The following is a 16,416-nucleotide window of genomic DNA, read 5'->3' as shown; positions in this document are numbered from 1 at the left end:
CAACACCTGATAGATGGAAGAGAAGCAAAGGATTGAGGTATGCTAGTAGAGTAGAGTGCAAGAGTTAAGAGTAGTGAAAAAAAACGTAAGTATTCCCCATGTGGAAGGTACCTTTCGGTAGATAATATTCAATCTAGATCTTTCTATTAAGCTGCTGGAAAATTAATAAATGTTGAACAATCATATTCCAATGTTCAAAAATCAGTGTTGCCGCTTAAATATCATAGAGATGGACATATTGCTTCTACCAACTATAGCTTCACAGAGAATACAGCAGCGTATAGTATAATCGACAACAATGGTCCTTATAATTAATCAACAGATCCTGACAATGTTTGTGCATTTTGCAGACATATAAAAATATGCCAATACCAGAGAGACGAAATAGAAACAAACTATTGAGGTGTGCTATTTGAGTAGAGTGCAAGAGTTAACAGTAGTGAAAGGAAAAAGTGAGTATTCAACGTCTGGAATGTACCTTTTAGTACATAATAATCAATCCAGAGCTTTCCTTTACGCTCCTGAAAAATTTATAAATGTTGAACAATCATATTACAATGTTAAAATATCAGCGTTGCCGACTAAATATCTTAATGATGGACATAATGGATCTAACTACTATAGCCTAAGAGACAATGCAGCAGGGTTTAGTATAATCGACAACAATAGCTTTCATACGGCATCAACAGATCCTGACAGTGTTTGCGCCTTGTGCAGACTTATAAAAATATACCCACACCTGATAGGTGGAGCAGAAGCAAAGCATTGAACTATGCTGGTAGAGTAGAGTGCAAGAGTTAACAGTAGTGAAAGAAAAAAAATCGGTATTGAATACCTGGAAAGTACCTTTCGGGAGATAATAATCAATCCAGAACTCTCTTTTACGCTGTTGGAAAATAAATAAATGTTGAAAAATAATATTCCAATGCTCAAGAATCAGCGTTGCCGCCTAAATATCATAATGATGGACATAATGCTTCTACCAACTATAGTTTCACAGAGAATGCAGCAACGTATAGCATAATCGAAAACAATAACCGTCATACGGCATCAACAGACATGAAAGTTTTTTTTTTTTTTTTTTACCTTGTGCAGACTTATAAAAAAATATACCAACACCTGATAGATGGAGATGAAGAAAAGAATTGAGCTATGCTAGTAGGGTAGAGTGCAAGAGTTAACAGTAGTGAAAGAAAACGTGCGTATCCAACGACTGAAAAGTATATCTCGGTAGATAATAATCAATCCACAGCTTTCCTTTACGCCACTGGAAAATTAATAAATGTTGAACAATCATATTTCAATGCTCAAATATCAGCGTTGCCCCATAGATATCATAATAATGGACATAATGCTTCTACTAACTATAGCTTCACAAAGAATGCTGCAGCGTATAGTATAATCGACAACAATAGTCCTCATGCTGCATGAACAGATCCTGACAGTGATTTGGCTTGTGCAGACTTATAAAAATATACCAACACCTGATAGATGGAGAAAAAGAAAGGATTGAGGTATGCTAGTAGAATATAGTGCAAGAGTTAACACTAGTGAAAGAAAGAAGTGAGTATTCAACATCTGGAAAGTACCTTTTAGTAGATAAAAATAATCCAGAGCTTTCCTCTTCCCTGCTGGGAAATTAATAAATGTTGAACAGTCATATTCCAATGCTCAAAAATCAGCGTTGACTACTAAATATCTTAATGATGGACATAATGCTTCTAACTACTTTTGCTTCAAAGAGAATGCAGCAGCGTATAGTATAATCGAATACAGTTGTGCCCATACGGCATCAACAGAAATGAAAGTATTTTTTGCCTTGTGCAGACTTAAAGAAATATACCAACACCTGATAGATGGAGAAGAAGAAAGGATTGAGGTATGCTAATAGAATAAAGTGCAAGAGTTAACAGTACTGAAAAAAAACGTGCGTATCCAACGACTTGAAAGTACCTTTCGGTAAATAATCATCAATCCACAGCTTTCCTTTACGCGACTGGAATATTAATAAATGTTGAACAATCATATTAAAAATGCACAGAAAACAGCGTTGCCGACTAATTATCCCAATGATGGACATAATGCTTCTAACTAATTTAGCTTCAAAAAGAATCCAGCAGCGTATAGTATAATCGAAAACAATAGCCGTCATACGGCATCAACAGACATGAAAGATTTTTTTTTTTTTTGCTTTTTGCACACTTATAAAAATTTAACAACGCCTGATAGATGGAGGAGAAGCAAAGGATTGAGGTATGCTAGTAGAATAGAGTTCAAGAGTTAACAGTAGTGAAAGACAAAGGTGAGTATTCAAGGTCTGGAAAGTACCTTTCGGTAAATAATAATCAATCCACAGCTTTCTTTTACGCCGCTGGAAAATAAATAAATGTTGAGCGATCATATTCCAATGCTCATAAATCAACGTTGCCGCTTAAATATCATAACGATGGACATAATGCTTGTACCAACTATAGCTTCACAAGAATGCAATAGCATATAATATAATCGACAACAACAGTCCTCATACGGTACCAACAGATCTTTGCAATGTTTGTTCCTTGTGCAGACTTATAAAACAATATACCAACACCTGATAGATGGAGGAGAAGCAAAGCAATGATGTATGCTAGTAGTATAGAGTGTAAGAGTTAACAGTAGTGAAAGAAAACGTGAGTATCGAATGTCTGGAAAGTACCTTTCGGTAGATAATAATCAATCCACAGCTATCGTTTACGCCACTGGAAAATTAAGATGGTGCAGAAGCAAAGGATTGAGCTATGCTACTGGAGTAGAGTACAAGAGTTGACAGTAGTGAAAGAAAAAAAGGTGAGTATTCAACGTTTGGAAAGTAACTTTCTGTAGATAATAATCAATCCAGAGCTATCCTTTACGATGCTGGGAAAGTAATAAATGTTGAGCAATCATATTAAAAATGGTCAAAAAACAGCGTTGCCGACTAATTATCCTAATGACGGACATAATGCTTCTAACTACTTTAGCTTCAAAGAGAATGCAGCAGCGTATAGTATAATCGAAAACAAAAGCAGTCATAAGGCATCAACAGACATGAAAGTTTTTTTTTTTTTTTTTTGCCTTGTGCACACTTATAAAAATTTAACAACGCCTGATTGATGGAGGAGAAGAAAGGATTGACGTATACTAGAGGAATAGAGTTAGAGAGTTAACAGTAGTGAAAGACATAGGTGAGTATTTCAAGGTCTGGAAAGTACATTTCGGTAGATAATAATCAATCCACAGCTTTCCTTACGCAGCAAGAAAACCAATAAATATTGAACAATCATTTTCCAATGCTCAAAAATCAGAGTTGCAGCTTAAATATCATAATGATGGACATAGTGCTTCTACGAACTATAGCTTCACAGAGAATGCAGCAGCGTATAGTATAATCGAATACAATAGTCTCCATACGGCATCAACAGAAATGAAAGTATTTTTGCCTTGTGCAGACTTATAAAAAAATATACCAGAACCTGTTAGATGGAGATGAAGAAAAGGATTGAGCTATGCTAGTAGGGTAGAATGCAAGAGTTAACAGTAGTGAAAGTATACGTGCGTATCCAACGACTGCAAAGTACCTTTCGGTAGATAATAATCAATCCACGGTTTTTTTTACGCGGTTGAAAAATTAAAAAATGTTGAGCGATCATATTCCAATGCTAAAAAATCAACGTTGCCGCTTAAATATCATAACGATGGACATAATGCTTGTACCAACTAAAGCTTCACAAGAATGCAGCAGCATATAATATAATCGACAACAATAGTCCTCATACGGTACCAACAGATCCTTGCAAGGTTTGTTCTTTGTGCAGACTTATAAAATAATATACCAACACCTGATAGATAGAGGAAAAGCAAAGCATTGAGGTATGCTAATAGAGAAGAGTGCAAGAGTTAACAGTAGTGAAAGTATACGTGCGTATCCAACGAGTGGAAAGTACCTTTCGGTAGATAATAATCAATCCACGGTTTTTTTACGCGGCTGAAAAATTAATAAATGTTGAGCGATCATATTCCAATGCTCAAAAATCAACGTTGCCGCTTAAATATCATAACGAATGACATAATGCTTGCACCAACTATAGCTTCACAAGAATGCAGCAGCATATAATATAATCGAAAACAGTAGCCCTCATACGACATCAGCAGATCCTAAAAGTGTTTGTGCATTGTGCAGACTCATGAAAAATATATCAAAACCCGATAAATGGAGGAAAAACAAACGATTGAGATATGCTAGTAGAATAGAGTTCAAGAGTTAACAGTAGTGAAAGACAAAGGTGAGTATTCTAGGTCTGGAAAGTACTTTCGGTAGATAATAATCAATCCACAGCTTTCCTTACGCAGCAAGAAAACCAATAAATATTGAACAATCATTTTCCAATGCTCGAAAATCAGAGTTGCCGCTTAAATATCATAATGATGGACATAGTGCTTCTACGAACTATAGCTTCACAGAGAATGCAGCAGCGTATAGTATAATCGAATACAATAGTCTCCATACGGCATCAACAGAAATGAAAGTATTTTTGCCTTGTGCAGACTTATAAAAAAATATACCAAAACCTGTTAGATGGAGATGAAGAAAAGGATTGACCTATGCTAGTAGGGTGGAGTGCAAGAGATAACTGTAGTGAAAGAAAACGTGCGTATCCAACGACTGAAAAGTACATCTCCGTAGATAATAATCAATCCACAGCTTTCCTTTACGCCACTGGAAAATTAATAAATGTTGAACAATCATATTTCAATGCTGCAATATCAGCGTTGCCGCATAGATATCATAATAATGGACATAATGCTTCTACTAACTATAGCTTCACAGAGAATGCAGCAGCGTATAGTATAATCGACAGCAATAGTCCTCATACTGCATGAACAGATCCTGACAGTGCTTTTGTCTTGTGCAGACTTATAAAAATATGCCAACACCTGATAGATGGAGGAGAAGCAAAGCATTTAGGTATGCTAGTAGAGTAGATTGCAAGAGTTAACACTAGTGAAAGAAAGAAGTCAGTATTCAACGTCTGGAAAGTACTTTTTAGTAGATAAAAAATAAGCCAGAGCTTTCCTCTTCCCTGCTGGGAAATTAATAAATGTTGAACAGTCATATTCCAATACTCAAAAATCAGCGTTGGCTACTAAATATCTTAATGATGGACATAATTCTTCTAACTACTTTTGCTTCAAAGAGAATGCAGCAGCGTATAGTATAATCGAATACAGTAGTCCCCCTACGGCATCAACAGAAATGAAAGTATTTTTTGCATTGTGCAGACTTAAAAAAATATACCAACACCTGATAGATGGAGGACAAGCAAAGAATTGAGCTATGCTAGTAGGGTAGAGTGCAAGAGTTAACAGTAGTGAAAGAAAACGTGCGTATGCAATGTCTGGAAAGTACCTTTCGGAAGATAATAATCAATCCACAGCTTTCCTTTACGCAACTGGAAAATTAATAAATGTTGAACAATGATATTCCAATGCTCCAATATCAGCGTTGCCGCATAAATATCATAATAATGGACATAATGCTTCTACGAACTATAGCTTCACAGAGAATGCAGCAGCGTATAGTATAATCGAATACAATAGTCTCCATACGGCATCAACAGAAATGAAAGTATTTTTGCCTTGTGCAGACTTATAAAAAAATATACCAGAACCTGTTAGATGGAGATGAAGAAAAGGATTGAGCTATGCTAGTAGGGTAGAATGCAAGAGTTAACAGTAGTGAAAGTATACGTGCGTATCCAACGACTGCAAAGTACCTTTCGGTAGATAATAATCAATCCACGGTTTTTTTTACGCGGCTGAAAAATTAAAAAAATGTTGAGCGATCATATTCCAATGCTAAAAAATCAACGTTGCCGCTTAAATATCATAACGATGGACATAATGCTTGTACCAACTAAAGCTTCACAAGAATGCAGCAGCATATAATATAATCGACAACAATAGTCCTCATACGGTACCAACAGATCCTTGCAAGGTTTGTTCTTTGTGCAGACTTATAAAATAATATACCAACACCTGATAGATAGAGGAAAAGCAAAGCATTGAGGTATGCTAATAGAGAAGAGTGCAAGAGTTAACAGTAGTGAAAGTATACGTGCGTATCCAACGAGTGGAAAGTACCTTTCGGTAGATAATAATCAATCCACGGTTTTTTTACGCGGCTGAAAAATTAATAAATGTTGAGCGATCATATTCCAATGCTCAAAAATCAACGTTGCCGCTTAAATATCATAACGAATGACATAATGCTTGCACCAACTATAGCTTCACAAGAATGCAGCAGCATATAATATAATCGAAAACAGTAGCCCTCATACGACATCAGCAGATCCTAAAAGTGTTTGTGCATTGTGCAGACTCATGAAAAATATATCAAAACCCGATAAATGGAGGAAAAACAAACGATTGAGATATGCTAGTAGAATAGAGTTCAAGAGTTAACAGTAGTGAAAGACAAAGGTGAGTATTCTAGGTCTGGAAAGTACTTTCGGTAGATAATAATCAATCCACAGCTTTCCTTACGCAGCAAGAAAACCAATAAATATTGAACAATCATTTTCCAATGCTCGAAAATCAGAGTTGCCGCTTAAATATCATAATGATGGACATAGTGCTTCTACGAACTATAGCTTCACAGAGAATGCAGCAGCGTATAGTATAATCGAATACAATAGTCTCCATACGGCATCAACAGAAATGAAAGTATTTTTGCCTTGTGCAGACTTATAAAAAAATATACCAAAACCTGTTAGATGGAGATGAAGAAAAGGATTGACCTATGCTAGTAGGGTGGAGTGCAAGAGATAACTGTAGTGAAAGAAAACGTGCGTATCCAACGACTGAAAAGTACATCTCCGTAGATAATAATCAATCCACAGCTTTCCTTTACGCCACTGGAAAATTAATAAATGTTGAACAATCATATTTCAATGCTGCAATATCAGCGTTGCCGCATAGATATCATAATAATGGACATAATGCTTCTACTAACTATAGCTTCACAGAGAATGCAGCAGCGTATAGTATAATCGACAGCAATAGTCCTCATACTGCATGAACAGATCCTGACAGTGCTTTTGTCTTGTGCAGACTTATAAAAATATGCCAACACCTGATAGATGGAGGAGAAGCAAAGCATTTAGGTATGCTAGTAGAGTAGATTGCAAGAGTTAACACTAGTGAAAGAAAGAAGTCAGTATTCAACGTCTGGAAAGTACTTTTTAGTAGATAAAAAATAAGCCAGAGCTTTCCTCTTCCCTGCTGGGAAATTAATAAATGTTGAACAGTCATATTCCAATACTCAAAAATCAGCGTTGGCTACTAAATATCTTAATGATGGACATAATTCTTCTAACTACTTTTGCTTCAAAGAGAATGCAGCAGCGTATAGTATAATCGAATACAGTAGTCCCCCTACGGCATCAACAGAAATGAAAGTATTTTTTGCATTGTGCAGACTTAAAAAAATATACCAACACCTGATAGATGGAGGACAAGCAAAGAATTGAGCTATGCTAGTAGGGTAGAGTGCAAGAGTTAACAGTAGTGAAAGAAAACGTGCGTATGCAATGTCTGGAAAGTACCTTTCGGAAGATAATAATCAATCCACAGCTTTCCTTTACGCAACTGGAAAATTAATAAATGTTGAACAATGATATTCCAATGCTCCAATATCAGCGTTGCCGCATAAATATCGTAATGATGGACATAATGATTCTACCAACTATAGCTTCACAGAGAATGAAGCAGCGTATAAAATAATCGAATACAATAGTCCCCATACGGCATCAACAGATCCTGACAATATTTGTGTCTTTTCCAGACCTATAAAAAATATACCAACACCTGACAGATGGAGTAGAAGCAAAGGACTGAGGAATGCTTGTAGAATACAGTTCAAGAGTTTACAACAGTGAAAGAGAAAGGTGAATATTCAACGTCTGGAAAGTACCTTTCGGTAGATAATAATCAATCGAGAGCTTTCTTTACTTAGCTGGAAAACAAATAAATATTGAACAATCATATTCCAATGATCAAAAATCGGAATTTCCGCTTAAATATCATATTCATGCACATAATGCTTGTACCAACTATAGCTACACAGAGAATGCAGCAGCGTATAGTATAATAGACAACAACAGCCTCATACGCCATCAAAAGATCCTGGCAATGTTTGTGCCTTGTCCAGACTTATAAAACATATACCAACACCTGATAGATGGAGATGAAGAAAAGGATTGAGCTATGCTAGTAGAGTAGAGTGCAAGAGTTATAGAGTGCAAGTAGAGTAGAGTGCAATATCAGCATTGCCGCATAAATATCATAAAGATGGACATAATGCTTCTACCAACTATAGCTTCACCGAGAAAATAGCAGCGTATAGTATCGCTCGTATAGCAGTAGCAGTAGTATCGAATCGGATGTAGCAGTAGTCCTCATACGGCATCAACAGATCCTGTCAGTGTTTGTGCCTTGTGCAGACTTATAAAAAAATATACCAACACCTGATAGATGGAGGAGAAGCAAAGCATTGAGCTATGCTACTAGAGTAGAGTGCAAGAGTTGACAGTAGTGAAAGAAAAATGTGAGTATTCAACGTGTGGAAAGTACCTTTCGGAAGATAATAATCAATTAAGAGCTTTCCTTTACGCTGCTGGAAAATAAATAAATATTCAACAATGATATTCCAATTCCCAAAAATCAGCGTTGCCGCTTAAATGTCATAATGGTGGACATAATGCTTGCACCAACTATAGCTTCACACAAAATGCACTAACGTATAATATAATAAGAAAACAAAAGTCATCATACGACATCAACAGATCCTGACAATATTTGTCCCAAGTCCAGACCTATAGAAAATATACCAACACCTGATAGATGGAAGAGAAGCAAAGGATTGAGGTATGCTAGTAGAGTAGAGTGCAAGAGTTAAGAGTAGTGAAAAAAAACGTAAGTATTCCCCATGTGGAAGGTACCTTTCGGTAGATAATATTCAATCTAGATCTTTCTATTAAGCTGCTGGAAAATTAATAAATGTTGAACAATCATATTCCAATGTTCAAAAATCAGTGTTGCCGCTTAAATATCATAGAGATGGACATATTGCTTCTACCAACTATAGCTTCACAGAGAATACAGCAGCGTATAGTATAATCGACAACAATGGTCCTTATAATTAATCAACAGATCCTGACAATGTTTGTGCATTTTGCAGACATATAAAAATATGCCAATACCAGAGAGACGAAATAGAAACAAACTATTGAGGTGTGCTATTTGAGTAGAGTGCAAGAGTTAACAGTAGTGAAAGGAAAAAGTGAGTATTCAACGTCTGGAATGTACCTTTTAGTACATAATAATCAATCCAGAGCTTTCCTTTACGCTCCTGAAAAATTTATAAATGTTGAACAATCATATTACAATGTTAAAATATCAGCGTTGCCGACTAAATATCTTAATGATGGACATAATGGATCTAACTACTATAGCCTAAGAGACAATGCAGCAGGGTTTAGTATAATCGACAACAATAGCTTTCATACGGCATCAACAGATCCTGACAGTGTTTGCGCCTTGTGCAGACTTATAAAAATATACCCACACCTGATAGGTGGAGCAGAAGCAAAGCATTGAACTATGCTGGTAGAGTAGAGTGCAAGAGTTAACAGTAGTGAAAGAAAAAAAATCGGTATTGAATACCTGGAAAGTACCTTTCGGGAGATAATAATCAATCCAGAACTCTCTTTTACGCTGTTGGAAAATAAATAAATGTTGAAAAATAATATTCCAATGCTCAAGAATCAGCGTTGCCGCCTAAATATCATAATGATGGACATAATGCTTCTACCAACTATAGTTTCACAGAGAATGCAGCAACGTATAGCATAATCGAAAACAATAACCGTCATACGGCATCAACAGACATGAAAGTTTTTTTTTTTTTTTTTTACCTTGTGCAGACTTATAAAAAAATATACCAACACCTGATAGATGGAGATGAAGAAAAGAATTGAGCTATGCTAGTAGGGTAGAGTGCAAGAGTTAACAGTAGTGAAAGAAAACGTGCGTATCCAACGACTGAAAAGTATATCTCGGTAGATAATAATCAATCCACAGCTTTCCTTTACGCCACTGGAAAATTAATAAATGTTGAACAATCATATTTCAATGCTCAAATATCAGCGTTGCCCCATAGATATCATAATAATGGACATAATGCTTCTACTAACTATAGCTTCACAAAGAATGCTGCAGCGTATAGTATAATCGACAACAATAGTCCTCATGCTGCATGAACAGATCCTGACAGTGATTTGGCTTGTGCAGACTTATAAAAATATACCAACACCTGATAGATGGAGAAAAAGAAAGGATTGAGGTATGCTAGTAGAATATAGTGCAAGAGTTAACACTAGTGAAAGAAAGAAGTGAGTATTCAACATCTGGAAAGTACCTTTTAGTAGATAAAAATAATCCAGAGCTTTCCTCTTCCCTGCTGGGAAATTAATAAATGTTGAACAGTCATATTCCAATGCTCAAAAATCAGCGTTGACTACTAAATATCTTAATGATGGACATAATGCTTCTAACTACTTTTGCTTCAAAGAGAATGCAGCAGCGTATAGTATAATCGAATACAGTTGTGCCCATACGGCATCAACAGAAATGAAAGTATTTTTTGCCTTGTGCAGACTTAAAGAAATATACCAACACCTGATAGATGGAGAAGAAGAAAGGATTGAGGTATGCTAATAGAATAAAGTGCAAGAGTTAACAGTACTGAAAAAAAACGTGCGTATCCAACGACTTGAAAGTACCTTTCGGTAAATAATCATCAATCCACAGCTTTCCTTTACGCGACTGGAATATTAATAAATGTTGAACAATCATATTAAAAATGCACAGAAAACAGCGTTGCCGACTAATTATCCCAATGATGGACATAATGCTTCTAACTAATTTAGCTTCAAAAAGAATCCAGCAGCGTATAGTATAATCGAAAACAATAGCCGTCATACGGCATCAACAGACATGAAAGATTTTTTTTTTTTTTGCTTTTTGCACACTTATAAAAATTTAACAACGCCTGATAGATGGAGGAGAAGCAAAGGATTGAGGTATGCTAGTAGAATAGAGTTCAAGAGTTAACAGTAGTGAAAGACAAAGGTGAGTATTCAAGGTCTGGAAAGTACCTTTCGGTAAATAATAATCAATCCACAGCTTTCTTTTACGCCGCTGGAAAATAAATAAATGTTGAGCGATCATATTCCAATGCTCATAAATCAACGTTGCCGCTTAAATATCATAACGATGGACATAATGCTTGTACCAACTATAGCTTCACAAGAATGCAATAGCATATAATATAATCGACAACAACAGTCCTCATACGGTACCAACAGATCTTTGCAATGTTTGTTCCTTGTGCAGACTTATAAAACAATATACCAACACCTGATAGATGGAGGAGAAGCAAAGCAATGATGTATGCTAGTAGTATAGAGTGTAAGAGTTAACAGTAGTGAAAGAAAACGTGAGTATCGAATGTCTGGAAAGTACCTTTCGGTAGATAATAATCAATCCACAGCTATCGTTTACGCCACTGGAAAATTAAGATGGTGCAGAAGCAAAGGATTGAGCTATGCTACTGGAGTAGAGTACAAGAGTTGACAGTAGTGAAAGAAAAAAAGGTGAGTATTCAACGTTTGGAAAGTAACTTTCTGTAGATAATAATCAATCCAGAGCTATCCTTTACGATGCTGGGAAAGTAATAAATGTTGAGCAATCATATTAAAAATGGTCAAAAAACAGCGTTGCCGACTAATTATCCTAATGACGGACATAATGCTTCTAACTACTTTAGCTTCAAAGAGAATGCAGCAGCGTATAGTATAATCGAAAACAAAAGCAGTCATAAGGCATCAACAGACATGAAAGTTTTTTTTTTTTTTTTTTTTTGCCTTGTGCACACTTATAAAAATTTAACAACGCCTGATTGATGGAGGAGAAGAAAGGATTGACGTATACTAGAGGAATAGAGTTAGAGAGTTAACAGTAGTGAAAGACATAGGTGAGTATTTCAAGGTCTGGAAAGTACATTTCGGTAGATAATAATCAATCCACAGCTTTCCTTACGCAGCAAGAAAACCAATAAATATTGAACAATCATTTTCCAATGCTCAAAAATCAGAGTTGCAGCTTAAATATCATAATGATGGACATAGTGCTTCTACGAACTATAGCTTCACAGAGAATGCAGCAGCGTATAGTATAATCGAATACAATAGTCTCCATACGGCATCAACAGAAATGAAAGTATTTTTGCCTTGTGCAGACTTATAAAAAAATATACCAGAACCTGTTAGATGGAGATGAAGAAAAGGATTGAGCTATGCTAGTAGGGTAGAATGCAAGAGTTAACAGTAGTGAAAGTATACGTGCGTATCCAACGACTGCAAAGTACCTTTCGGTAGATAATAATCAATCCACGGTTTTTTTTACGCGGCTGAAAAATTAAAAAATGTTGAGCGATCATATTCCAATGCTAAAAAATCAACGTTGCCGCTTAAATATCATAACGATGGACATAATGCTTGTACCAACTAAAGCTTCACAAGAATGCAGCAGCATATAATATAATCGACAACAATAGTCCTCATACGGTACCAACAGATCCTTGCAAGGTTTGTTCTTTGTGCAGACTTATAAAATAATATACCAACACCTGATAGATAGAGGAAAAGCAAAGCATTGAGGTATGCTAATAGAGAAGAGTGCAAGAGTTAACAGTAGTGAAAGTATACGTGCGTATCCAACGAGTGGAAAGTACCTTTCGGTAGATAATAATCAATCCACGGTTTTTTTACGCGGCTGAAAAATTAATAAATGTTGAGCGATCATATTCCAATGCTCAAAAATCAACGTTGCCGCTTAAATATCATAACGAATGACATAATGCTTGCACCAACTATAGCTTCACAAGAATGCAGCAGCATATAATATAATCGAAAACAGTAGCCCTCATACGACATCAGCAGATCCTAAAAGTGTTTGTGCATTGTGCAGACTCATGAAAAATATATCAAAACCCGATAAATGGAGGAAAAACAAACGATTGAGATATGCTAGTAGAATAGAGTTCAAGAGTTAACAGTAGTGAAAGACAAAGGTGAGTATTCTAGGTCTGGAAAGTACTTTCGGTAGATAATAATCAATCCACAGCTTTCCTTACGCAGCAAGAAAACCAATAAATATTGAACAATCATTTTCCAATGCTCGAAAATCAGAGTTGCCGCTTAAATATCATAATGATGGACATAGTGCTTCTACGAACTATAGCTTCACAGAGAATGCAGCAGCGTATAGTATAATCGAATACAATAGTCTCCATACGGCATCAACAGAAATGAAAGTATTTTTGCCTTGTGCAGACTTATAAAAAAATATACCAAAACCTGTTAGATGGAGATGAAGAAAAGGATTGACCTATGCTAGTAGGGTGGAGTGCAAGAGATAACTGTAGTGAAAGAAAACGTGCGTATCCAACGACTGAAAAGTACATCTCCGTAGATAATAATCAATCCACAGCTTTCCTTTACGCCACTGGAAAATTAATAAATGTTGAACAATCATATTTCAATGCTGCAATATCAGCGTTGCCGCATAGATATCATAATAATGGACATAATGCTTCTACTAACTATAGCTTCACAGAGAATGCAGCAGCGTATAGTATAATCGACAGCAATAGTCCTCATACTGCATGAACAGATCCTGACAGTGCTTTTGTCTTGTGCAGACTTATAAAAATATGCCAACACCTGATAGATGGAGGAGAAGCAAAGCATTTAGGTATGCTAGTAGAGTAGATTGCAAGAGTTAACACTAGTGAAAGAAAGAAGTCAGTATTCAACGTCTGGAAAGTACTTTTTAGTAGATAAAAAATAAGCCAGAGCTTTCCTCTTCCCTGCTGGGAAATTAATAAATGTTGAACAGTCATATTCCAATACTCAAAAATCAGCGTTGGCTACTAAATATCTTAATGATGGACATAATTCTTCTAACTACTTTTGCTTCAAAGAGAATGCAGCAGCGTATAGTATAATCGAATACAGTAGTCCCCCTACGGCATCAACAGAAATGAAAGTATTTTTTGCATTGTGCAGACTTAAAAAAATATACCAACACCTGATAGATGGAGGACAAGCAAAGAATTGAGCTATGCTAGTAGGGTAGAGTGCAAGAGTTAACAGTAGTGAAAGAAAACGTGCGTATGCAATGTCTGGAAAGTACCTTTCGGAAGATAATAATCAATCCACAGCTTTCCTTTACGCAACTGGAAAATTAATAAATGTTGAACAATGATATTCCAATGCTCCAATATCAGCGTTGCCGCATAAATATCATAATAATGGACATAATGCTTCTACCAACTATAGATTCACAGAGAATGCAGCAGCGTATAGTATGATCGACAGCAATAGTCCTCATACGGCATGAAGAGATCCTGACTGTGTGTGTGCCTTGTGCAGACTTATAAAAATATAGCAACACCTGATAGATGGAGCAGAAGCAAAGGATTGAGCTATGCTACTAGAGTATACTGAAATAGTTGACAGTAGTGAAAGAAAAAGTACCGTACCGATTGGAGAGTAACTTTCTGTAGATAATAATCAATCCAGAGCTTTCCTTTTACGATGCTGGGAAATTAATAAATGTTGAACAATCATATTAAAAATGCACAGAAAAAGGCGTTGCAGACTAATTATCCTAATGATGGACATAATGCTTCTAACTACTTTAGCTTCAAGGAGAATGCAGCAGCGTATAGTATAATCGAAAACAATAGCCGTCATACAGCATCAAGAGAAATGAAAGACTTTTTTGCCTTTATGCACACTTATAAAAAATTAACAACACCTGATAGATGGAGGAGAAGCAAAGGATTGAGGTTTGCTAGTAGAATAGAGTTCAAGAGTTAACGTAGTGAAAGACAAAGGTGAGTATTCAAGGTCTGGAAAGTACCTTTCGGTAGATAATAATCAATTCAGAGCTTTCCTTACGCAGCTAGAAAACTAATAAATATTGAGCAATTATATTCCAATGCTCAAAAATCAGAGTTGCCTCTTAAATATAATAATGATGGACATTGTGCTTCCAAGAACTATAGCTTCACAGAGAATGCAACAACGTATAGTATAATCGAATACAGTAGTCCCAATACGGCATAAAGAGAAATGAAAGTGTTTTTTGCCTTGTGCAGACTTATAGAAAAAATATACCAACACCTGATAGATGGAGATGAAGAAAAGGATTGAGCTATGCTAGTAGGGTAGAATGCAAGAGTTAACAGTAGTGAAAGTATACGTGCGTATCCAACGACTGGAAAGTACCTTTCGGTAGATAATAATCAATCCACGGTTTTTTTTACGCGGCTGAAAAATTAAAAAATGTTGAGCGATCATATTCCAATGCTAAAAAATCAACGTTGCCGCTTAAATATCATAACGATGGACATAATGCTTGTACCAACTATAGCTTCACAAGAATGCAGCAGCATATAATATAATCGAAAACAGTAGCCCTCATACGACATCAGCAGATCCTAAAAGTGTTTTTTGCCTTGTGCAGACTTATAGAAAAATATACCAACACCTGATAGATGGAGATGAAGAAAAGGATTGAGCTATGCTAGTAGGGTAGAATGCAAGAGTTAACAGTAGTGAAAGTATACGTGCGTATCCAACGACTGGAAAGTACCTTTCGGTAGATAATAATCAATCCACGTTTTTTTTTACGCGGCTGAAAAATTAATAAATATTGAGCGATCATATTCCAATGCTCAAAAATTGACGTTGCCGCTTAAATATCATAACGATGGACATAATGCTTGTACCAACTATAGCTTCACAAGAATGCAGCAGCATATAATATAATCGAAAACAGTAGCCCTCATACGACATCAGCAGATCCTAAAAGTGTTCGTGCATTGTGCAGACTCATGAAAAATATATCAAAACCCGATAAATGGAGGAAAAACAAACGATTGAGATATGCTAGTAGAATAGAGTTCAAGAGTTAACAGTAGTGAAAGACAAAGGTGAGTATTCTAGGTCTGGAAAGTACTTTCGGTAGATAATAATCAATCCAGAGCTTTCTTTACGCAGCTAGAAAACTAATAAATATTGAACAATTATATTCCAATGCTCAAAAATCAGAGTTGCCTCTTAAATATAATAATGATGGACATTGTGCTTCCAAGAACTATAGCTTCACAGAGAATGCAGCAACGTATAGCATAATCGAATACAGTAGTCCCAATTACGGCATAAAGAGAAATGAAAGTGTTTTTTGCCTTGTGCAGACTTATAGAAA

The sequence above is a fragment of the Thermobia domestica genome, chromosome 6 (assembly GCF_964235325.1).
Source record: "Thermobia domestica chromosome 6, izTheDome1.hap1.1, whole genome shotgun sequence".
NCBI lineage: Eukaryota > Metazoa > Arthropoda > Insecta > Zygentoma > Lepismatidae > Thermobia > Thermobia domestica.
The sequence above is the reverse complement of the archived record's forward strand: the minus strand, read 5'-3'. Positions refer to the sequence as shown.